General features: G+C 46.1%; 1 protein-coding gene across 1 annotated transcript in view; it reads left to right on the forward strand.

Annotated features, from left to right (window-relative positions):
- KIAA0753 (KIAA0753 ortholog) overlaps positions 1 to 25560 on the forward strand; it is a 290703-nt gene that overhangs the window by 151462 nt on the left and 113681 nt on the right. The window lies entirely within an intron of this gene.

Below are 25560 nucleotides of genomic sequence, written 5' to 3' on the forward strand. Positions count from 1 at the left end.
ATAATGGTAGAATGACAGTGGAATGTTGTTATATTTTCTTGAAAAATTTGAAAATAAAAATTTTAAATACAAAAAAAAAATTACAATAAAAAAAATACATACAGTGGCTTGCAAAAGTATTCGGCCTCCTTGAAGTTTTCCACATTTTGTCACATTACTGCCACAAACATAAATCAATTTTATTGGAATTCCACGTGAAAGACCGATGCAAAGTGGGGTACACGTGAGAAGTGGAACGAAAATCATACATGATTCCAAAAATTTTTTACAAATAAATAACTGCAAAGTGGGGTGTGCGTAATTATTCAGCCCCCTTTGGTCTGAGTGCAGTAAGTTGCCCATAGACATTGCATGATGAGTGCTAATGACTAAATAGAGTGCACCTGTGTGTAATCTAATGTCAGTACAAATACAGCTGCTCTGTGACGGCCTCAGAGGTTGTCTAAGAGAATATGAGAATATTGGGGGCAACAACACCATGAAGTCCAAAGAACACACCAGACAGGTCAGGGATAAAGTTATTGAGAAATTTAAAGCAGGCTTAGGTTACAAAAAGATTTCCAAAGCATTGAACATCCCATGAAGCACTGTTCAAGTGATCATTCAGAAATGGAAGGAGTATGGCACAACTGTAAACAGTGGCGTAGGGACCGGGGTCGCAACGGTCACCTTGGCGACCGGGCCCGGCTCCTAAAGAGGCGGGGGAGGGGCCCGGGGGGCCCATGTTTGTGCGCTATTGGGAGGGGGGGCGCTGTAATGGAGGGGGGAGCCGCAGCCGCGGGGAGGGCAGCCCGACCTCTCCCTCCCTTCCTCTCCCCGGGCCCCCCCCCTCAGATGCAGAGTGACGCGCACGGAAGCGCTGAAGGCAGAACTCACCTCCCTGCGTTTCAATCGCCGCTGGTCTCCTCTCTGCATAGATGCTGTTACACACGCAGCTTCCGGCTAAACAGAAAGCTGCGTGTGTAACAGCATCTATGCAGAGCGGGAGGAGACCAGCGGCGATTGGAACCAGGGACGGAGGTGAGTTCCGCCTACAGCGCTTCCGTGCGCGTCACTCTGCATCTGAGGGGGGGGGGGGCCCGGGGAGAGGAAGGGAGGGAGAGGTCAGGCTGACCTCCCCGCGGCTCCGGCTCCCCCCTCTCCATTATGTGGGGGCAGCTACCTACCTAATCTATTCTGGGGGGGCAGCTACCTACCTAATCTATTCTGGGGGGGGGGGGGGCAGCTACCTACCTAATCTATTCTGGGGGGGCAGCTACCTACCTAATCTATCCTGGGGGGGCAGCCACCTACCTAATCTATCCTGGGGGGGGGGCAGCTACCTACCTAATCTATTCTGGGGGGGCAGCTACCTACCTAATCTATCCTGGGGGGGCAGCTACCTAATCTATCCTGGGGGGGCAGCCACCTACCTAATCTATCCTGGGGGGGAAGCTACCTACCTAATCTGTCCTGGGGGGGCAGCTACCTAATCTATCCTGGGGGGCAGCTACCTAATCTATCCTGGGGGGCAGCTACCTAATCTATCCTGGGGGGCAGCTACCTAATCTAACCTATACTGGGGGCAGCTACCTAATCTAACCTATACTGGGGGGCACCTACCTAATCTAACCTATACTGGGGGGGCACCTACCTAATCTAACCTATACTGGGGGTCACCTACCTATCTAACCTATACTGGGGGGGCAGCTACCTAATCTAACCTATACTGGGGGGCAGCTACCTAATCTAACCTATACTGGGGGGCACCTACCTCATCTAACCTTATACTGGGGGGCACCTACCTCATCTAACCTTATACTGGGGGGCACCTACCTCATCTAACCTATAATGGGGGGCAGCTAGCTAATATAACCTATACTGGGGGGCACCTACCTATCTAACCTATACTGGGGGCACTTACTTATCTAACCTGTATTGGGGGCACCTAGCTAGCCTATACAGGTGGCAACTATACTGGCTACCTATATTGGAGGCACCTACCTAACTAACCTATACTGGGGGCACCTACCTATCTAACCTATGCTGGTGGCGCCTGCCTATCTAACCTATACTGGGGGCAACTATACTGGCTACCTATGCTGGAGGCACCTACCTGGCTAACCTATACCGGGGGCAACTATACCGGCTTACCTATGCCTGGCTACCTATACTGGGGGGACCTGTAGCTGGCTATAGGGATTTGGATATGTGTGTGCATCGGGTGTTGCCGGGGGAGGGGGGGCTGTTGTCGCCGGGGGGGGGGGGGGGGGGGCCCACATCCAGATTCCGCATCGGGGCCCAGAGGTTTCTAGCTACGCCACTGACTCTAAACCTACCAAGACAAGGCCGTCCACCTAAACTCACAGGCTGAACAAGAAAAGCGATGATCAGAAATGCAGTCAAGAGGCCCATGGTGAATCTGGATGAACTGCAGAAGTCTACGGCTCAGGTGGGGGAATGTGTCCATAGGACAACTATTAGTCATGCACTGTACAAAGTTGGCTTTTATGGAAGAGTGGCAAGAAGAAAGCCATTGTTAACAAAAAAGCATAAGAAGTCCCGTTTGCAGTTTGCCACAAGCCATGTGGGGGACACAGCAAACATGTGGAAGAAGGTACTCTGGTCAGATGAGACCAATATGGAACTTTTTGGCCAAGATGCAAAACGCTATGTGTGGCAGAAAACTAACACTGCACATTACTCTGAACACACCATCCCCACTGTCAAATATGGTGGTGGCAGCATCATGCTCTGGTGGTGCTTCTCTTCACTAGGGACTGGGAAGCTAGTCAGAGTTGATGGGAAGATGAATGGGGTCAAATACAGGGCATTCTTGGAAGAAAACCTCTTGGAGTCTGCAAAAGACTTGAGACTGAGGCGGAGGTTCACCTTCCAGCAGGACAACGACCCTAAACTTAAAGCCAGGGCAACAATGGAATGGTTTAAAACAAAACATATCCATGTGTTAGAATGGCCCAGTCAAAGTCCAGATCTAAATCCAATCGAGCATCTGTGGCAAGATCTGAAAACTGCTGTTCACAAACGCTATCCATCTAATCTCACTGAGCTGGAGCTGTTTTGCAAAAGAAGAATGGGCAAGTATTTCAGTCTCTAGATGTGCAAAACTGGTATAGACATACCCTAAAAGACTGGCAGCAGCAATTGCAGCAAAAGGTGATGCTACAAAGTATTGACTCAGGGGGCTGAATAATTACGCACACCTCACTTTGCATTTATTTATTTGTAAAAAATGTTCGGAATCATTTATGATTTTCGTTCCACTTCTCACGTGTACACCACTTTGTATTGGTCTTTAACGTGGAATTCCAATAAAATTGATTCATGTTTGTGGCAGTAATGTGACAAAATGTGGAAAACTTCAAGGGGGCCGAATACTTTTGCAAGACACTGTAAATAGTTACCTTAGAGACTGAACTCTTTAAATATTTATGTCAAGAGGGTATAACACTGTTACTTTATAAACTATGGGCTTGTAATTAGGGATGGACGCAAAACTGAAAAAAATGCACCTTTATTTCCAAATTTTGGCGCCAAACATTGTGATAGGGACATCATTTAAACGGTGTAATCAAGGGGACAAATGGGCAAATACATTTCATGGATTTTAATTACAGTAGCATGCATTATTTAAAAACTATAATGGCCGAAAACTGAAAAATAATGATTTTTTTCCCCCCATTTTTTTCCTATTTTCCCATTAAAACACATTTAGAATAAAATAATTCTTGGCATAATGTCCCACCTAAAGAAAGCCTAAGGGGGCGTGGCAGCAATGTGAGCGGACGTGTCTCACAAAGCTCCCGGCTCGATCCTGTCTAATAGATCCTGCGGAGAGGCTGTAAACACCCGATCCTGCCCGTATAGGCACGCGGTGGAAAGGGGGACAGAAGGAGAGTACTTTGGAGACGCAGGGAAGCGCTACGAGCCGGCACGATGAAGGGAAAGAGCAAAGACGAGAAAGGCCCTGCTGAGACGCCGCGCAAGCAAGATGGCGCCGTCTCAAAGCAAACACGCTCACAGACATCAAGCACCCAGCTAGAAGAGGTGGCGACCAGGCTGGAAAAATTTGCCCACAAAGATACCAGGTCAGTGAAGGGCAATGTGCAAGAGAAGCTAGCCCACCAAGAGGAAGTAGATGAGGGGACTCAGGGGGAACAGGAGGAGGCAGAAGAAGCTAGTCAAGATGACGCTGAAGCTGCAGAGCTAGAGTGGGAAACTAACAATGCGTTAGAAGTACCTGCCGCAGCAAGTAGCAATGACAATCCGGATGAATTTAATAGTCAGCCCGCCACCAAAGAGCCTTCTTTAAGTGAAATACTGGCAGCTGTTAACACCTGCAATGCGGCCATAATGTCTCTTACACAGCAGACAGGAGGCCTAAAGGAAGAGCTGATCCTTATAAGACAGGACATGTCCACCATCAGAAAAAGAACATCAGAGCTGGAATCCAGGGTCAGTGAAGTGGAAGACTCCCTGGCACCAGCAATAAGAGACCTAAAGAGGGTAATCAAGCATTCTATAGCCAATACGGACAAATCAGATGATATAGAAAATAGACTGCGGAGAAATAATGTAAGACTTGTGGGTCTGCCGGAAAAGACAGAGAAGACAGAACCTACTGCATTTATAGAACAATGGCTGATTGAAACTTTTGGAAGAGAATCCTTCTCAAATGTATACGCAGTAGAACGGGCGCATCGAGTCCCCTCAAAACCCCCCAAACCAGGCGCTGCCCCGAGACCAATACTAGCCAAGTTGCTACACTACCAAGACCGAGAAGCAATCCTGAGGCAGGCACGCCTAAAAGGCAACATTAAATATGGAGACACTCCCTTCTTTGACAATGATGAGATGAACAGATTTTTGTTTACACAGGGAAACTCCTTGAGAACATCACCCTGTTGGTATTTTGGAAATATATTATTCACCTAATGTAGCTTGAAAAAACGTGGGTGATGCCACTTTCACAGGATCGTTATTAATATAGTATGATCATAATGTGCCAATAAGTTGGGAGAAGAGAAAAAAGCTGTTTTCTGAGACTCTTGAATCTTTATTGGTAAAGAAAGAGACACTCGATACACATACTATTGGAGCATCACTGCATAAATACTGTTACCTAGATTAATACCTAAGTATTAGGTTTACTCAGCTTAAATTTGAAATGAGGGCTATTCTGCCAGCAAAGCAGTGGATGCTAAGTGCTTTGGAGGAAGGAGGAGTTTGTTATGTTTATCTTAATTCTGTTTTTTCCTTCATATACAGCAGCAATTGTTTTTGTGTAGATAGAGATAACCATGCATATTGGATGACGATGGGATCTTCTCAGGAATATGGCTGAGGTAGCAGTAATAAGCTGGAACGTGAGAGGTCTATCTGACCCAGTAAAGAGGCAATCAATACTCTCGTTTATCCAAAAACAGGGTCCTTCGGTGATATGTTTACAGGAGACGCACCTAACCCCACAAACAGTAAACTGGCTCTCCAAGCGGTGGCTATCTTATACCAACCATTCCACCCATACCTCATACTCTAGGGGAGTATCCATCCTCATACATGCCAAAGTAGGATTTCAACTAATATATTCACATATAGACAATGAAGGACGCTTTGTAATAATCCACGGTAAATTTAACACTATGGAATGCATAATAGTAGCCATATACGTCCCACCTCCCTTCTCACCTTCCATCTTACAAATAATAATAGACTTGTTAAAAGACAAAATGTACCTTCCTATGCTGTGGATAGGGGATTATAACATGATTCTGAATACAAAGCTGGATAGATTCAGAACTAGGCAGCAGGAAGGTCAGCCATCACCTCTTGCAAGGTTGCTGGGAGAATTAACCTTGGTAGATTTATGGCAGACAAGCCATCCTAATGACTTGGTATATTCATGTTATAGTAAGTCTCATATGTCTCTCTCTAGAATAGACCTAGCTGTTGGAAATTCGGAAATTCTACCACTGGTGGAAAAGACAGAATATATGGTACGTGCAATTTCTGACCACTCGCCCCTAAGGGTCTGGCTTAAAGAGAATCTGTATTGTTAAAATCGCACAAAAGTAAACATACCAGTGCGTTAGGGGACATCTCCTATTACCCTCTGACACAATTTCGCCGCTCCTCGCCGCATTAAAAGTGGTTAAAAACAGCTTTAAAAAGTTTGTTTATAAACAAACAAAATGGCCACCAAAACAGGAAGTAGGTTGATGTACAGTATGTCCACACATAGAAAATACATCCATACACAAGCAGGCTGTATACAGCATTCCTTTTGAATCTCAAGAGATCATTTGTGTGTTTCTTTCCCCCTGTTCTCATGCACTGAAGTTTCAGGCTGCTCGTTTCTTCCTGCAAACAGCTTTGCCCTTGTCTGTAATTCTTCAGTATGTGAAAGCCCAGCCAGCTCAGAGGACGATTTATCCAGCTTGTAAAAGATAAGAGAGAAGAGAGAAGCTGCTCTAATCCTAAATAACACACAGGCAGTGTGCATAGAGGGGCCTGGAAGGGGGAGTTCATAGCAGAACCACAACACTGAAGAACTTGGCAGCCTTCCAGACACAGGCCGACAAGTCTGACAGGGGAAAGATACATTGATTTATTACAGAGACAGTGATAGTATAAAGTGCTGCAGTAAGCCAGAACACATTAGAATAGCTTTTTGAACTTGTAGGATGATAAAAAACAGGATGCAATTTTTGTTACGGAGTCTCTTTAAAGATCCGCATTACACTGTCAAACCAAAGTTACCATGGAAATTAAACCCCTATTGGCTAACACTAATTACCGCACATTCATGGATTATTGATGATTTAAATATGTTTTTCCAATTTAATAGTGACCCTTCAAATCGGATATTAGTCTGGGAAACGCTAAAAGCATACTTAAGAGGAGTCTTTGTAAAAGAAATCAATGGCATTAGATCCGCATCTAGAGAGAGACAAGAGACTTGTATTCGTAACCTGAGGGAATCAGAAACAGCGTATGTGGCAAATCCGACTGATGATTCGAGAACGACTTGGCTTCAGGCGCAGGAGGCTCTCAATGAGTATCTAGCGATGAAGACCAATCACAAGAGATTCTTCCTAAAGCAGGCTTTCTTTGAACAAGGAGACCAGACTGGTCACCTGCTGTCGGTTATAACCAAATCCCAGGAACCACAAAACTACATTGGAGCTCTTATGTCTCATTCAGGGGAGATAGTGTCGGAAACATCCCAAATAGTAGAAGAGTTAGAGCAGTTCTATAGGGAGCTATACAGCTCCAAAACTAATTATGAAAAGGAGGAATTGTCTTGCTACCTGAATGCAATCCCTTTACTCAAACTTTCAGATGAGGACAGAGCCATGTTGGACGCTCCCATAGTACTAGAAGAACTGGAAATTGCAGTTGCTTCATTCCCAGCAAATAAAGCGCCGGGCTGCGACAGTCTGCCAGTTGAGGTATACAAGAGATACTCAGAGCTACTGCTCCCAAAACTTCTAGAGGTCTTTGAAGAAATATATGAAAAGGGATCATTGTCACAATCAATGTCGCAGGCAGATATCATCTTACTCCCAAAACCGGGCAAAGATACTTTACGGGCAGATTCATACAGGCCCATTTCACTGTTGACTGTGGATGTCAAAATTCTGTCGAAGGTCTTGGCTAATCGATTAGCTAAAATAATTACTAGTGTAATTAAATCAGACCAATCAGGTTTTATACCGTCAAAATCCACAGCCATAAACATTAGGCGTACCTTTTTAAATTTACAGCTCCCTGCCGATAATACAGGGGACAGGGCAATTCTATCACTTGATATAGCCAAGGCCTTCGACAGTGTGGAATGGGGTTACCTGCTGAAGGTTCTTCAGGAGATGCAATTTGGTCCAGTGTTTTGCAGGTGGGTACAGATTTTATATAACGCCCCTAGCGCTCGATTGAGGATTAATGGATACCTATCACAACAATTCAGTTTAAGTAGAGGGACAAGACAGGGGCGCCCTCTTTCGCCCCTGTTATTTGCAATAGCAATAGAACCTTTGGCAGAATTGATTAGGACAAATGACAACATAAAAGGTTTTAAATATGGGACAATTGAGGAAAAAATAGCATTATATGCAGACAATACGCTTTTATTCTTACAGGACATAGGAGGGACACTCTCTGAAACTATGGATACCCTTCGTAAATTTGGGGATTTCTCAGGTCTAAGGGTGAATTGGGAAAAATCATCAATCCTACTTATAGATAAACCGCTTAATTCTTTACCTGAAAACTGCAACCAAATTCCGAAAGTAACATCTTTCAAATATCTGGGAGTTGTAGTAACACCAGATGCCACTTCATGTGAACAATATAATATCAACCCCCTGCTATTAAGGATTAGGCAGAAACTTAAAACATGGTCCAAGTTGCCTCTCTCTCCGGTAGCCAGAATAAATCTGTTTAAAATGGTCACTATGCCTCAACTATTGTATATACTGCATAATGCTCCAATATGGCTTAACCTCCAATTATTTCAAACCATAGACAAAATATTTAGGGATTTCATATGGGGGCCAGGCAGATTCAAAATTAAACTCCAATACCTACAGTATATAAAAGAAGAAGAGGGGTTGGCCGTCCCAAATGCTTGGGTATACTACCTAGCCTCACAGACCCAACACCTAGTGGGATGGGAAAAGCAGGAACTATTGGACTCCAGTAGATTATTACTGAATTATTTTACGGGGGGATTATCAATATACACAGCATTAGAAGCAGGAATCAATAACCTTTCAGGTAATATAACTCCCACTCTAATAATGATGCAAAAGATATGGAACCGCCTGCGCACTATGCAAGAGATTAAAGGGGTAACAATATATACTCCATTAAGTAAAAATGAAAGGTTGACAGAAATAACAAACTTAGCATTTTTACAGAATTGGGCAAGAGGGGGAATTTCTTCAATAGACAAAATTCTGATGGGGGGAGCCTTAAAACCCTTGCCAAATATACTACAGTTAATAGGGGGGGGGGGGGGGGGAACAAGCACGCCTATGATAGAGTATCAATATCTACAACTCTCCCATGCGTTACAGAAGCAAAAGCTTACTCACTCTCTGGAGCTTAATCCCTCCCCCATATATAATTTAATAGCACAAAACTGCGAAAGGAGGGGTTTTATTTCATCCAGTTATGCTATGATACTTGGTAAATTTTTGAAGAAGTACCCTCTCAAATGCTATATGGGGTGGGCTCGAGATCTAGAGGAATTATCAGAGGAAGACTGGGGGGAGATATTGCAGGCGACTCCAATGGTGTCGTTGAATGCCTCTCAAAAATTATCCCAACTAAATATTATTCATAGAAATGTATTAACCCCTTAAAGAATGTATACAATGGGGTGTCGGAAAAGACCCAATATGTCCAAGATGCAAAAGAGACCATGGAGACCTACTCCACATGCTGTGGAATTGCCCTAAACTTCAGAGGTACTGGAGTGAAGTGCTCGACATAGTCGATATTGTTTCAAAGCAAAAAATTATAAGAACACCCCGATCCTGTGTATTGGGACTGTTGATAGGGATGGGAAATCAAGAACCGCTGCAAATAATGCTTCAACGGCTATTGTTTCAAGCAAGAAAACTTATCTTAGTTATGTGGAAAGACTCGAATCCACCCACAGTCAACATGTGGATAAAACAAGCAGTGTTGATCGAATACCTCATTATCCTATTTGAGTTTGGTCGAATTCGGATAGTAAACTATCCGAATTCACTCGAAGTTCAATATCCGATGTAATCGAATATCCGATTCGACCTCGGATATCCGACGTCACTATCCGAGTCTGTATTCGAGTAAAATATTTGCCTTAAATAGCTTGTAAAGCTTGTATTGGAGGTCAATGATGCATGAAACCACCTTTTTTATGAAGAAAAACATCAAGTGATTATGTGGTGATGTAGTAGTTATAAAAAAGGTCTCAAAAATAGTAAATTAACTTTATGAAAAGTGTTTGCATGAGAAGGTGTGTCCAAAATGGTTGTTGTAACAGTCTTCATTTACGTCGTCTTCATCTTCTTCTTCTATATCTTCTTCTTCTTCTTCTTCTATATCTTCTTCTTCTTCTTCTTCTATATCTTCTTCTTCTTCTATATCTTCTTCTTCCTCTTCTTCTTCTATATCTTCTTCTTCTTCTATATCTTCTTCTTCTTCTTCTATATCTTCTTCTTCTATATCTTCTTCTTCTTCTTCTATATCTTCTTCTTCTATATCTTCTTCTTCTTCTTCTATATCTTCTTCTTCTATATCTTCTTCTATATCTTCTTCTATATCTTCTTCTTCTTCATCTTCTTCTATATCTTCTTCTTCTATATCTTCTTCATCTTCTTCTATATCTTCTTCTTCTATATCTTTTTCTTCTTCTTCATCTTCTTCTTCTTCATCTTCGTCTATATCGTCTTTTTCTATATCTTCTTCTTCTTCTTCTATACCTTCTTCTTCTTCTATATCTTCTTCTTCTATATCTTCTTCTTCTTCTTCTATATCTTCTTCTTCTTCTTCATCTATATCTTCTTCTTCTATATCTCCTTCTTCTACATCTTCTTCATCTTCTTCTATATCTTCTTCTTCTATATCTTCTTCTTCTTCTTCTTCTTTTTCTTCTTCATCTTCTTATATATCTTCTTCTTCTATATCTTCTTCTTCTATATCTTCTTCATCTTCTATATCTTCTTCTTCTATATCTTCTTCATTTTCTTCTTCTATATCTTCTTCTTCTTCTTCATCTTCTTCTTCTTCCTCTTCCTCTACTTCTCTATCATTATAATATGTGTCTTAGTTTTCCTTTCTTTTGTAATATTTTTTTTACTTCATTTGTGGAAATATTTTATTTTAATAACACCATAGTTATATTTGTGTTGATGGCATAATAGGTAGGTAGTGGCACATTGCAAGCCACAGCGCCTTTTTCTGTGTACCCTGGCGGTGGTAAAACACAGACATCAGCAGGAGGAGGAAGTAGTTGCAGGCTTGCAGCTTTTGTAGTGTGTGGTAATAGTCGGTCAGTACTCGGTAGGAGAGTGGGTGGGCAGGTGGCAGCAGAAAATAGTTCTTCTTCTGTTCTCCCTGGCAGTGGTAGCAGCACACAGACAGCAGAAGCTCAATGCAGCTACAGGAGGAGGAGTAATGTGCGTCAGGCAGTGTGATGTGACTGACATAATAGGCCCTGGTTCCTAGCGGTGGTACCAGGGCCGTAAATGAACATCATGAGGTTCCAGACAGCGGTCGTGAAGCCCACATTGTGTCCAATACACAATTGGGACAGCACAGTTTTCAACTCGGACACCTCTAAAATAATTACAATTTTTTTTTTAATTATTGCAGCTATTGTTGAGCGTAATAGCTGGTGGCGCATGGGCAGCAGCACCTTGTAATGTGTTCCCTGGCAGTGGAGAGGAGACACAGACAGCAGGAGGAAATATAACAGCAGGCAGCGTGAGGAGGATAAGTGTGTGGCAGACTGGCATTTGGCAGCAGGCAGGAGGGCAGGCAGCGAGACATAGTAGGCCCTGGTTCCTAGCGGTGGTTCCAGGGCCGTAAATACACAGCATGAAGTTCCAGACAGCGGTCGTGAAGCCCACATTGTGTCCAATACACAATTGGGACAGCACAGTTTTCAACCCGGACACCTCTAAAATAATTACTATTTTTTTTTTAATTATTGCAGCTATTGTTGAGCGTAATAGCTGGTGGCGCATGGGCAGCAGCACCTTGTAATGTGTTCCCTGGCAGTGGAGAGGAGACACAGACAGCAGGAGGAAATATAACAGCAGGCAGCGTGAGGAGGATAAGTGTGTGGCAGACTGGCATTTGGCAGCAGGCAGGAGGGCAGGCAGCGAGACATAGTAGGCCCTGGTTCCTAGCGGTGGTTCCAGGGCCGTAAATACACAGCATGAGGTTCCAGACAGCGGTCGTGAAGCCCACATTGTGTCCAATACACAATTGGGACAGCACAGTTTTCATCCCGGACACCTCTTAAATTATTACAATTTTTTTTTTTAATTATTGCAGCTATTGTTGAGCGTAATAGCTGGTGGCGCATGGGCAGCAGCACCTTGTAATGTGTTCCCTGGCAGTGGAGACACAAACAGCAGGATGAAATACAACAGCAGCAGCAGGTGTATGTGTGTGTGCCAGTCGTCACTTCATGTCCCCCTCTCGCCGACAACAGGGGCCATGAATTCGCCTTCCACCCAAGCCTGGTTCATTTTGAGAAACGTCAGTCTGTCCACAGACTTGTGAGACAGACGAGATCGCTTCTCAGTGACGACTCCACCGGCTGCACTGAAGCAACGCTCTGACAGTACGCTGGAAGGGGGGCAGGAGAGCACTTCCAGGGCGTACTGCGCAAGCTCGCTCCAGATCGGCAGGTGCTTGACCCAATACTCCATGGGATCAACAGGGGCCACGCTGTCAAGCCCGCTGAAGGACCCCATGTAGTCAGCCACCATGCGGGTCAAGCGCTGCCTGTGACTGGAGAAGGATGCTGCTGAAGGCACCTCCTCTCTAGTCCTTGGCAGCTCTACACTCATGTAGAGCTCTTGGGTCAGAGACAGCAGGTCTGTGGTGCGCGTGCGCTTGCTGCTGGTGAATGCAGGCACCTGCTGCTGCCTCTGTGCTGGCTGGACAGTGGGGGTGGATGTCTGAGGGAAGGCTTTTCTCCAAGCGCACAACAAGGGAAAGGTGCAAATCCCTCATTTGTTGCGCACGGTCTCCTCCTGCAGGCAGGAACTGGCTGAGTTTCCCCTTCAGACGTGGGTCCAGCATCATGCAGATCCAGATGTCCTCCCTCTGCTTCATCTGGATCACCCTTGGGTCCTTGCACAGGCACCTCAGCATGTGCGCTGCCATTGGGAAAAGTCTGGCCACGTCTGTTGGCACATCATCGGCAGCCCCAGAGCCGACATTGCTGTCCTCCTCTGCCTCCTCCACCTCATCCTCTCTCCACCCCCGCACCAGTCCAGCTGCGCTCTGCTGCTCCCCCTAATCAGCAGCAAGGTCAGGGACCTCGACCAACTCCAAGCCCTCCTCCTCCTCAGAGGTGGCCTGTGAAGCTGCCTGCAGCTCCTGCTGGTCCAAGGCTGCCGCTCCCTCTTCCACCAGTGCATACAGGGCCCTGTCCAGCACACACACCAAGGGTACCCACTCGCACACCATTGCATGGTCCCTGCTCACCATGTTGGTGGCCTGCAGGAAGGGTGCCAGGACTGAGCACACCTGCTGCATGTGCCCCCAGTCCTCCGTGGAGATGATGGACGGGAGGTTGGTGGCGGCACGCCCAGTTGCAGTGAGGGAGGCAACTGTTGCTCGTGCAACGTACTGGCTGACAGCCTGCCTCTGTTCAACCAGACGCTCCAACATCGCCAGGGTGCAGTTCCAGCGAGTTGGAACATCGAGCATGAGCCGGTGCTGTGGCAGGTGCAGCTCCTTCTGCACCTCTTCCAGGCTCGCCACGGCTGCAGGCGAGTGCCGGAAGTGACGCACAACCTTCCTTGCCACCTCAAGGAGTCGGTCCATCCCCTGGTAGGTCCGCAGGAACTTTTGGACTACCAGGTTCAGGACGTGCGCCAGGCAGGGGATGTGGGTCAGGTCTCCCCTGCTGATGGCAGCAACCAGGTTTGCCCCATTGTCGGACACCACCTCTCCGACTCTGAGGCCTCTGGGGGTCAGCCAATTCCTCTCCTGCTCTCGGAGTTTGGCCAGGACGTGGTTCGCCATCAGTTTGGTCTTCCCCAGGCTGACCAATTCCAGCAGCGCTTGGCAGTGGCGGGGCTTCACGCTGCTGCTGAGGCGGGGGGTTTGGGCTGGTGTGCAGGAGGATGGAAGCGGATCAGAGGAACCTGCTGCTGTTCTGCTGACCCTGCATGGTGGCACCACCCACTGCGTTGTTGGTGCTGCTGCTCTGACAGTGCCCGATGCTGCTCCCCCCTCCTCACCCCCTTCCACCAAGCTGACCCAATGCGCGGTGAAGGACAGATAGCGGCCTGTCCCAAAAAGGCTGCTCCACGAGTCCATGGTGACATGGACCCGTTGACCCACCGCGTGCTCCAGCCCTCTCCTGACATTGGCCATCACAGAGCGGTGAAGTGCAGAGCTGACGCACGCGACGGCTGCTGGGAGGCAGAACCCTGACCACCCCCTGGAAGGTGTCGCTGAGCAGGGTCTGGCAAGGCCTTTTGCTGGCACGGGAAGCAGTGGAGGGAGCAGAGGAGGCCACTGAGGACTGGCTGCCAGAACAGGCCTCAGTGTCGGCGGCAGGAGTTGCAGAGGGAGGAGGAGCAGTGCGTTGCTGACGCACTCCTGCTGCCAACGGCTTCGCAGTGGTGGCGGGTCTGCCACTGCCACTGCCAGCTTTCTTCAACTTCACAAACTCCTCATGCTCGTGAAACTGTTTCCCTGCAAGATGGTTTACCAGAGAGGTGGTGCCAAACGCAGAGGGCTCCTTCCCTCTGCTGAGCTGCTTGCGGCACTGGTTGCAGGTGGCATACTTGCACTCCAAATATGGAAGGGTGAAAAAATTCCATATTGGGGAGGTGAAGTTGCCCCTTCGGCTGGAAGGTGCTGCTGCCGCTGGTCTCCCTGTGGTGGTTGGGGGTGGGGTGTTCTTGGTGCGGCTGGTGGTGGCACTGGCAGAACTCGTCTCCTGATCAGCATACTGTGTGGCCTGCATACCACGCCCACTTGTGATCCTGCCCATGCCTGCGATGCTGATCCTTCTAGCAAGGCCCGCAGACGCATCCTCCTCCTCCTCCTCCTCCTCCTCAGAGCTGATGACATCCCCACTCCCAGGACCTGGCAACCAGTCTTTGTCCTTCACAGTGTCATCATCATCCTCCCCCTCCGCAAACATGTCCTGCTGGGATCCCCCAAACTCCCCTTCTGCATGCATGGGCGGATGGACAGTCACCACTGTCTGACTGTCCAAAGCATCATCCCCCAAAGTGCCCATGAGCATTCCTTCCTCCGCCAATTCTTCCGCAACAGCATTCCATAACCCCACTGCGCTTCGGGATAACAAGGTGCTGAGTGACAGGGTGCTGATGTCGCCCGCTGGGGCTGGAGAACTGCACTCCTCCTCCTCCTCCTGCTCCCCAGGCAGTGCTGGTCGGCTGCTGCTGCTCTTGTGAACAGGAGTGGTGGCGGGGGTGGGGGGACTCGGTTCCAGAGCTAATGGTGGCCTGCTCATCCACCATCAGTTCCACCACAGCGTCTGTGTCCTTCTCCTCAATAGGACGGCTACGACCTGGCGGTGGGAGGAACATCTGGGCCACACGCTGCTGATGCTGCAGTGTCTCTGCAGCGTGACTCCAAGCTGTTGGGCGGCCAAGGCGTCCACGGCCAGTGGCTAACGGCGAAATAGCCACTGGTGCAGACGCAGAACTGCGCATGGTGGTGGTGGCGCGGCTGCCACGCCCATGACCTCCTCTCTTGGCGATGCCCTTGCTGCCCCTGCCCAAACCGCGGCTGCCAGTGCCAGACATTGTATATTTTTAATATTATACAAATGAAAAAAAACAAACTTATGTATGTAAAGGCGGGTGGGACAAGTGGGGTACTTTAATGGGGTGGGACTGGTGGTGGTGGGTGTGTGAGGTGACGGACAGGTGTACTCTACAGCAGAGATCTGTGTAGCACTAACGAGAGAGTGCACACTGCGCACACAAAGACCCTAGCTGACGCTGACTGACGGTGTCCCTATACACAGACTACAGTACAAGTCAGCAAATACACAATAGAAGTAATAGAAAATGTCACAGGAGCCCTTGTGGCTGACCGCACTTAGCCTTCTAAACGGTGCCAGCGCACAGATCGTGCGAACTCTGGTCGCAGTCAATGCGCAGGAACCGTTAAGAATTAGCCGCAGACAACTCAGAAGGGAGCCTGTTAGACACGGGTGATTACAACTCACACACTAGTTCATGGGATCTGCCACCACCTCTGTTCTCTGAGACAGAGGAACTCACTAACTGACTAGTCCTGCGAATAAAACGGTTAACACACGATATTCTGTCTAGCCAACAACAAACAAACAGTAGCGTATCTTCAGAGACCCGGGATCATTTCTGTGTGTGCTAATAAGCAGGGTAGCGGAAAGTGAATGACTTGGAGAAAGTCGTTTATTCACGCAATATAAATAATTAATATATACAGACAATTATTAAACAGTAATAGCCAGTATGAAAAATAAAAGAAGGGAGAAAAATACTTAGTTCCTGGAAAGATGTCCTTATTGTGGGAAGAATCATAAAGTCCTTGGTTTCAAAGTCCAGAGTTCAGAGTTCAGACCAGGTGGATGCCAGCATATCCTCAAGCTGGCACCTGAAGAGTTCAAGATGTTTCAGAGTGGAGGACCCTGAGTTTGGCTCCTCTCCCATTCTTATGCCCCTGATTCAGTAGGAGGAAGTGAGGGCGGGCCCACACACCCCCTTAGAACATGAGATGAGTCCTGCCCTTGTCCTGGAGACCAGAAATCATGCCTTAACCATATATGGGCTCTATCTCACAGAACCGTACAGGTCAGGGCAGATTTACTAATATTTTCAGGTCTGCCTCGATGTACCCAGCAGTCTGATACCAAACATGAGGGGTGGGACCCCTGTGGTACCATTAGGGCACTGTTGAACTGCCTAACGGGCAGTCTTTACCTCAGAAGGTTCTGAAATGTTCTCAGAACCAACGCCAGGCAGGGCCCTACCTGCTCTGTTAGTTTGGAGGGTCTGCCAGCCTGGCAACACAGAAAATATGATACATATAGCAGTTTATGGAATATGAGAGACCCCTGGGATTTATACCAGGTCATTCCCAGGCAAAGGTTCTTTGAAGTTGGCAGCAGCAAGCCACATGTCGGCTCCCTGCTGGGAAAAGGAGTCGGAGTGTCTGAGTTTCCTCACTCTAAATTGGTTCTGTCATGGTGTTTGTCACCTTATACCTGATGGATGGGCCATCAGCACAGCTTGAAGCCAGGGACTCTCTGGGCCCAGGCTCATTAGCATATCAAAAGGGCCAACCAGCATATAGGCTGGGGCTCTCTCTCTGCTGAGAAAAGACTGCAGCTGCCCCTACACACTCAACCCGGATTGTATCGATTTGAAGCGCAATCGATGCAGGAATCGAGTGCGATCGTTCTTTTCTTCACGGGCGGTTCCAGGACGCGCCTGCGTCCCCGCAATCGTCCGTGACAGAAAAAATAGGACGGGTGTAGCACTAACGAGAGGGTGCGGACAGCGCAGATGTGCACTGCGCACACAAAGACCCTAGCTGACGCTGTCTGACGGTGTCCCTATACACAGACTACAGTACAAGTCAGCGAATACACAATAGAAGTAATATATAAACAATAGGACGGGTGTAGCACTAACAAGAGGGTGCGGACAGCGCAGACGTGCACTGCGCACACAAAGACCCTAGGTAACGCGGTGACGGACGGTACCTATACACAGACTAGAGTACAGTACCATACAGTACTACTAACTAAACAATAGAAGAATCTAGCTAAATAATACAACAGGTGTGACTAGATTACAGAGAGCAGATACAGCAGGACAGGTATAGCAGTAAAGCTGGGCCTTGCTAACAACAAAATAGTACAAATCTATCTAATGCAGAAGTAGTAGTAGTACAGGAGTAGAATAGGACAGGTGATAGCACAGGCAAGGTAACTAGAGACTAGAGCACAGAGCAGGGCAGGCTGCCTTGCCTAGGCACAGGGCCTAGCTGCTGGCTGCAGGCCTGCAGCAGCACCAGTGACAGTCTCTCTCCCTCCCTAGTCCCCCTAGTAATCACCCAAACTAAACTGCCTAAAATACAATCTATCTACAATACAAAGTAATACAGTTGAATATCAAGTGTTGGAGTGTAAAAACGCTAGGTTTAGAACAATAGCAATGCACTTGCACACAGACAAAAAGCACTGGAGCAGTCTCTTAGTACTATCAGTCAGTAAGTCGCAAGCAGGACGAGTGAGGCAACATGGCGCCCGCTATTTATAGAGGGGGGCTTGGCCAGGCTCCCCCTCTGTGATTGGCTGCAGTCAGAGGGCTGGGAGCCCTCTGATTCGCTTGTGAGGACTTGAGGTGATGTCTGTCGTGACGCTATCCAAGCTCGGATAGCTAGGATATCTCCGGATAGCTGCTTGCTATCCGAGTGCGCTCGGATAGCACAGCCCGGATAGCTAATACTATTCAAGCTCGGTATTCGAGCTTGAATAGTGAAAAAAGAGCTAGGATATCCGAGTAACTCGGATATCCTAGCTCAGATGAGCATCACTAAAAACAAGTAAATTCAAATATAAAATTAGAAAAATTAATATACGCACATAGAGGGGCCTCAAGTAAATTTGAAAAAATTTGGGTTGGCTGGCTAGACACCCCAGGTCTAGCGGAATTCTCTATGATACAGGATAGAATATTAGGAGTAGTGGGTTAAGGATGAATGGGGGGCATGGGTAATATACAGGGAAAGGGTGTGTTGGATAAGATCCTCTTTTACTCTAATAGAGGGAAGGATGTACCTTTAATGTCTCAAACTATATTTCATGATATATGATATATACTTGTAAAGAGAAATGCATGGTTGTGCAATTATAAGATGCTCTGTTTTTCCCCATGAATGGGGTACTATCTAGCTGCTGTATAGCGGATGGTGATATGTTAAGTCTATAATTGTTATGTGTTCCTTTAATGTTTTAATAAAGGCTGATTTTTTTGAAAAAAAAAGAAAACCTAATTGGTGGCGAAAAAAACAAGATATAGTTCATTTCATTGCGATAAATAATGACAAAGTTATAGACGAATGAATGGAAGGAGAGCTGAAAGGTGAAAATTGCTCTGGTGCTACAGGGGTAAAACCCCTCAGTTGTGAAGTGGTTGTCAGTAAATATTTTTTTCACCCTGTAGTGTAAAATAGTCTGTAGTGTAAAATAGTCTTTGTCTAAAAACTACAGTGACCTAAAAACAAAATGCTGTGGTGTCCTTGGCTCAGAGAGTATGCCTGCCTACCCATGTCCTGGGTGGTACTTGAACCGCTAACCTTGTGATTAGCAGGCACTGACATTTACTCTCTCAACCATCTCATCCACCTGACATCATCACCAGCTAAACTGCCTTATGGCAGGTGAAAGTGACAGTTGAAATTTTCCAACTGCTGTCACGCTCAGCTTTGAATTTCTGCTCAGTGGCATAATTTAAAAAAATGCTGCCATTCACAAAAGTATTAATGTCAGAGTCCAATTACTTTGTATAGTTAATCACAATGTCACAGGGGAAGGGGAGGGGTGTGTGTAAAATGTTGAAACTGTGTGAACAACACCCAATCAAATTTCACCTATTGTTTTTCAATGGAGAGATTCAAACTGCTCCCATTTTTACATTACTGATGCCAAGAACCCCAAAGTTAACACAGTTGGTTATTGGGTGACTTTGTTTTAGGGTACGTTTCCACTTGGGCGTTGCGTTTTTGACACGAAAATCGCGTCAACGAATCCGCATGCATTTTCACGCGAAATCGCTTGCAGTTTGCGCTATGCGATTTTAACCATGTCAATGCCAGTAAGCATTGACATGGGTTTTTATGCGAAGACAAAAACGCTTGCGGTTTTCCTATTAAATTACATTACCAGCGATTCGCGTGCGGGTGTGCGGCATACAAATTCTGACGGGTCTGCCGTACAGATTTTTTCTGCACAGCAAACCACACAGAATTCCTGACAAGTGGAAACAGACCCATCCACTTGTATTGGTTATGCAAATTTGCATGCGGACAACGCATGCGAATTCGCATTAGTGGAAACATGCCCTTAGGGCCTGAGCCCACTAACGCAGTTGTATCTGCTTCTGTCCGCTTTTCTGCATCTGTAACATTGATGTGTAACTGAAAAGCGGACACGATTGCATCAGTGGGCTCTGGCCCTCAGTGTTAGCAAGTGGGTGGAGCCACCAACCAATCAAATTTCACTCATTGCTTTTCAGTTGAGAAAGGAAAACTGCGGCCATTTTTACACTTTGAACTCCTGGCTTCCCAAACTTGAAAGTGTTGGTCACTGGGTGACTGGGGCTAATAGATTGGGGGAAAAAAAAAGGTGGGCCAATAAAACAGCCAATCAGATTTTAGTCATTGACTTCAATGAGAAAACATGTACTGCTGTCGTTATCACATTTGAAATGCCAAGCTTTCTAAACTTTGCACAATTACTCACTGGATGTCTGTGGTCAAAATTTAGCTATACACAGTAGGTTTTCATTAACTCCTGTGCGACCGCCTAACGCCGCAGAGTGGCTCCCCTAGGACCGCCGATTGTTGTCAAGTCCTGGAGGGCGGAGATTAGCAGGGAACGCACACGCGCATGCGCACGTGTTCCCTGCTCGTAAACAGAGCGGGGATCCGTGATCAGCCAGCCACGACTGGAGCGTGTAGTGATTGGATGTACATTATCTTACTCATGGATCTACATTATCTTACTCAAATTATGTTGTGGTTGGATCTCGGGGGAGGGAGACAAAAAAAAATAAATTATTTTTTTAAAAAAATTGATATCACAGCAGCAATCAGATACCACCAACTGCAAGCTCTGTTGGTGGGAAGAAAAGGCGGCAATAATAATTTGGCTGCTAAGTTGTATGGCCGAGTAACTGTTAAAGCTGCAGAGTGCTGAATTGTAAAAAAAAAATTGCCTGGTCACTAGGGGGATGTAAACCTGTGGTCCTCAAGTGGTTAATTTCCACCAGCAGAGGCAAAAGAGCGCTCATATGGGGTACTGTGGGAGAACCCCATATGCAAATTTCAATATAACCACCTTACCCCCACAGGTGCAGATATCTCCGCCCCTTTTTCCATCCTTTCACAACCAGGGACGGATATATCCGCACCCCCCGCCACTACCGCCGCTGTCCGCGCTCCCGATCGCTCGTGCGTGCGCTCCCACACCCTGCCGTTCGCCTGGGGATCAATGAACGGGAAAAAATGTTTCCCGGCCTCATTGACCTTCCTGTAAGCGTCCTTCTGACGCTCACAGGACCATTCACAAAAAATTACTGTGGCCATCTTGTGGCCAAATAGTAAAACTACACCCAAAAGCATTTTTCATATATAACTATATAGTTTTACATTATAAATTAACTCATTACCCCCCACACTCTCCGGTTTTTTTTTTGGGAATAAAAAAAAAACAATTACAATTAAAAAAAAATACACACAGTGGCTTGCAAAAGTATTCGGCCCCCTTGAAGTTTTCCACATTTTGTCACATTACTGCCACAAACATTAATCAATTTTATTGGAATTCCACGTGAAAGACCAATGTAAAGTGGGGTACACATGAGAAGTGGAACGAAAATCATACATGATTCCAAACATTTTTTACAAATAAATAACTGCAAATTGGGGTGTGCGTAATTATTCAGCCCCCTTTGGTCTGAGTGCAGTAAGTTGCCCATAGACATTGCATGATGAGTGCTTATGACTAAATAGAGTGCACCTGTGTGTAATCTAATGTCAGTACAAATACAGCTGCTCTGTGACGGCCTCAGAGGTTGTCTAAGAGAATATGAGAATATTGGGAGCAACAACACCATGAAGTCCAAAGAACACACCAGACAGGTCAGGGATAAAGTTATTGAGAAATTTAAAGCAGGCTTAGGTTACAAAAAGATTTCCAAAGCATTGAATATCCCATGAAGCACTGTTCAAGTGATCATTCAGAAATGGAAGGAGTATGGTACAACTGTAAACCTACCAAGACAAGGCCGACCACCTAAACTCATAGGCCGAACAAGAAAAGTGATGATCAGAAATGCAGTCAAGAGGCCCATGGTGAATCTGGACGAACTGCAGAAGTCTACGGCTCAGGTGGGGGAATTTGTCCATAGGACAACTATTAGCCATGCACTGTACAAAGTTGGCGTCAAGTCCTGGAGGGTGGAGATTAGCAGGGAATATGCGCACGTGTTCCCTGCTCGTAAACAGAGCGGGGATCCGTGATCAGCCAGCCACGACTGGAGCGTGTAGTGATTGGATGTACATTATCTTACTCATGGATCTACATTATCTTACTCAAATTATGTTGTGGTTGGATCTCGGGGGAGGGAGACAAAAAAAAATTAATTATTTTTTTTTTTAAATTGATATCGCAGCAGCAATCAGATACCACCAACTGCAAGCTCTGTTGGTGGGAAGAAAAGGAGGCAATATTAATTTGGCTGCTAAGTTGTATGGCCGAGTAACAGTTAAAGCTGCAGAGTGCTGAATTGTAAAACAAAATCGCCTGGTCACTAGGGGGATGTAAACCTGTGGTCCTCAAGTGGTTAATTTCCACCAGCAGAGGCAAAAGAGCGCTCATATGGGGTACTGTGGGAGAACCCCATATGTAAATTTCAATTTAACCACCTTACCCCCACAGGTGCGGATATCTCCGCTCCTTTTTCCATCCTTTCACAACCAGGGACGGATATATCCGCACCCCCCGCCGCTGTCCGCGCTCCCGATCGCTCGTGTGTGCGCTCCCACACCCTGCCGCTCGCCTGGAGATCAATGAACGGGAAAAACTGTTCCCGTTCATTGATCTTAGCCCCCCGCAATGATCGGCTGTTTCTATGAAAAGCAGCACGATCATTGTGAAGAAAAAAAAAAAAGTTTCCCAGCCTCATTGACCTTCCTGTAAGCGTCCTTCTGACGCTCACAGGACCAGTCACAAAAAATTACTGTGGCCATCTTGTGGCCAAATAGTAAAACTACACCCAAAAGCATTTTTCATATATAACTATATAGTTTTACATTATAAATTAACTCATTACCCCCCACACTCCCCATTTTTTTTTTCTGTAATCAAAAAAAAAATTACAATAAAAAAGGGGCGCATGCGTGGCGCTGAGCAAGATGGCCGCTTAGCCTGAGAGCTCCGCCGCTCGGCTGACACAAATGCGAGCTACAACGGCTACAGCCTAGAAATATCTCCACCTGTACCGCTTGAACGTAATCCTTACCATTCGCTGATTCTTATGGGACCGAAGAAGAGAGGCAAATTGGCTTCCAGACGTAACTTTGAAGCATTCTTCACTCGGCCTACAAAGCCTCCGCCTCTTTCAAAGATGGCGTCGCCTAAAAAACAGCATGGCGCAGAGCAAACTGATGCTCCGGAATTCATCACTAAGCAAGTTTTAGAAGCCTGCCTTGCTGAATTACATCAGAAAATCTTTAGCTCAGTAAAGGAAGCGGTTTCCTCGGCATTAGCGGGACTCCGGACGGACATAGAGTCTACTCTCTCCCGTACAGCGGCACTCGAGAAGGCGGTAACGGCCCTAGAGCAGCGCTGCACATATCTGGAAGAGGAAAACGACAAGCTGACGGATACAATGGGGGAACTTCACCGCTCTATTGAAGATCACGAAAATCGTGACCGGAGATCAAATCTACGGGTAAGAGGGGTGCCGGACTTTGTCAAGCCCCCTGATATAAAGAAATATTTGACTGACTTGTTCTCTGAGATCTCCCCAGACACTTCGCAAGATATGTGGCGCTTTGACAGAGCTCATAGGGCAATAGGGCCGCGCCCAGAGGGAGCGCCTTTGCTGAGGGACATAATTGTTCGATTTCACTACTACGAAGCGAAGGAGGTGGTGGCTATGGCGGTAAGAAATGTAAACTCTTACAAATTCCAGGAGCATGAAGTGCAAATATTTAATGACATTTCCCCTATTACATTGGCCAAACGCCGCAAGCTCCGACCAGTTACTGCTTTACTACATGAGAAGGGCATTCAGTATCGCTGGGGATATCCCTTTAAGTTGATTGCAGTTAAAGACGGGGCCTACCACGCTATCTCCGCACCAGAAGATGCACCGGATTTGCTTAAAGGTCTGGGACTACGTATGCCGGGGAAAACACAACAACCTAGCACTCCTCCTAAGATTCAGGATCAAAACAGGTCACCTCCTTGTCTCTCTCCAGAGGTCCCAGTATCTGAAGTTAATAAGGATTAAACCGCTCTGGTTCACTGCTTTCAAAAACTTTTCAGTTAAGGTTGATTATGTTATGTTATATATAAAATGCCGTTGTAAAATTATAGTAGCAACAGGCAGCTGATCGAGCCGGGCGACAGGCTTTTTGGCCTGCTGGGCGTCAGTATGTTTTCCCTCTATGGGTGTGCAGTGGGGTGCACCCAAACAGGGGTTCACACCACCCCTGTCACATTAGGATATCTATTAAAAGCGTTGCATTTAATGCAATGCTTATTGATCGCTACAGGTTCGCTGTTCAGCTCCCAAGAAGCTGGGGTTTCTATATTCTTTCTTTTTCTTTTTTTCACTTTTTCTTCACTGCTGCTGCTTTTCTTTCTACTTTCTTACTCTTTTATACTTGTCCTGCCAGTCATCTTTGTTCTTAGAGTCATACTTAAAGAGAATCTGTATTGTCAAAATCGCTCAAAAGTAAACATACCAGTGCGTTAGGGGACATCTCCTATTACCCTCTGTCACAATTTCGCCGCTCCTCGCCGCATTAAAAGTGGTTAAAAACTGGTTTAAAAAGTTTGTTTGTAAACAAACAAAATGGCCACCAAAACAGGAAGTAGGTTGATGTACAGTATGTCCACACATAGAAAAATACATCCATATACAAGCAGGCTGTATACAGCATTCCTTTTGAATCTCAAGAGATCATTTGTGTGTTTCTTTCCCCCATGCACTGAAGTTTCAGGCTGCTCTTTTCTTCCTGCAAACAGCTTTGCCCTTGTTTGTAATTCCTCAGTATGTGAAAGCCCAGCCAGCTCAGAGGACGATTTATCCAGCTTGTAAAAGATAAGAGAGAAGAGAGAAGCTGCTCTAATCTAAATAACACACAGGCAGTGTGCAGAGAGGGGCCTGGAAGGGTGAGTTCATAGCAGAACCACAACACTGAAGAACTTGGCAGCCTTCCAGACACAGGCCGACAAGTCTGACAGGGGAAAGATACATTGATTTATTACAGAGACAGTGATAGTATAAAGTGCTGCAGTTAGCCAGAACACATTAGAATAGCTTTTGGAACTTGTAGGATGATAAAAAACAGAATGCAATTTTTGTTACGGAGTCTCTTTAACAAACTTTGGGTTCACTGTATACCTGATCTAAGCAATTCTAACCCCCCATAATGGTGAAATTGGTTACCTTAAATGTTAAAGGGCTTAATTCAGTGAGGAAACGATACTTAGCTTTAAGAGATCTGGAACGAATAGGGGCGGATTTTGTTTTTTTGCAAGAGACACGGTTCTCATCAAAACGCCCGGGATATTTAAAAAGTAAATGTTACCCATCATCGTTTGTAGCTAGTGCACCAGTTAAAAAAGCTGGAGTTGCTTTACTTATACATAATAGATGCTCGTTCCAAGTTACAAAGGAATACAGTGACCCCAGAGGGCGATATATTATATTGCAGGGTTCTTTGCATGGTCTAGAAATTGTACTAGCGGCTGTATATGTACCAAATATCCATCAAATACAATTTTTAGAAAAGGTCCTTAAAAAGATAGAACAATTTAACTGTCCTAATGTG

The sequence above is a fragment of the Hyperolius riggenbachi genome, chromosome 2 (genome assembly GCF_040937935.1).
Source record: "Hyperolius riggenbachi isolate aHypRig1 chromosome 2, aHypRig1.pri, whole genome shotgun sequence".
Taxonomy (NCBI): domain Eukaryota; kingdom Metazoa; phylum Chordata; class Amphibia; order Anura; family Hyperoliidae; genus Hyperolius; species Hyperolius riggenbachi.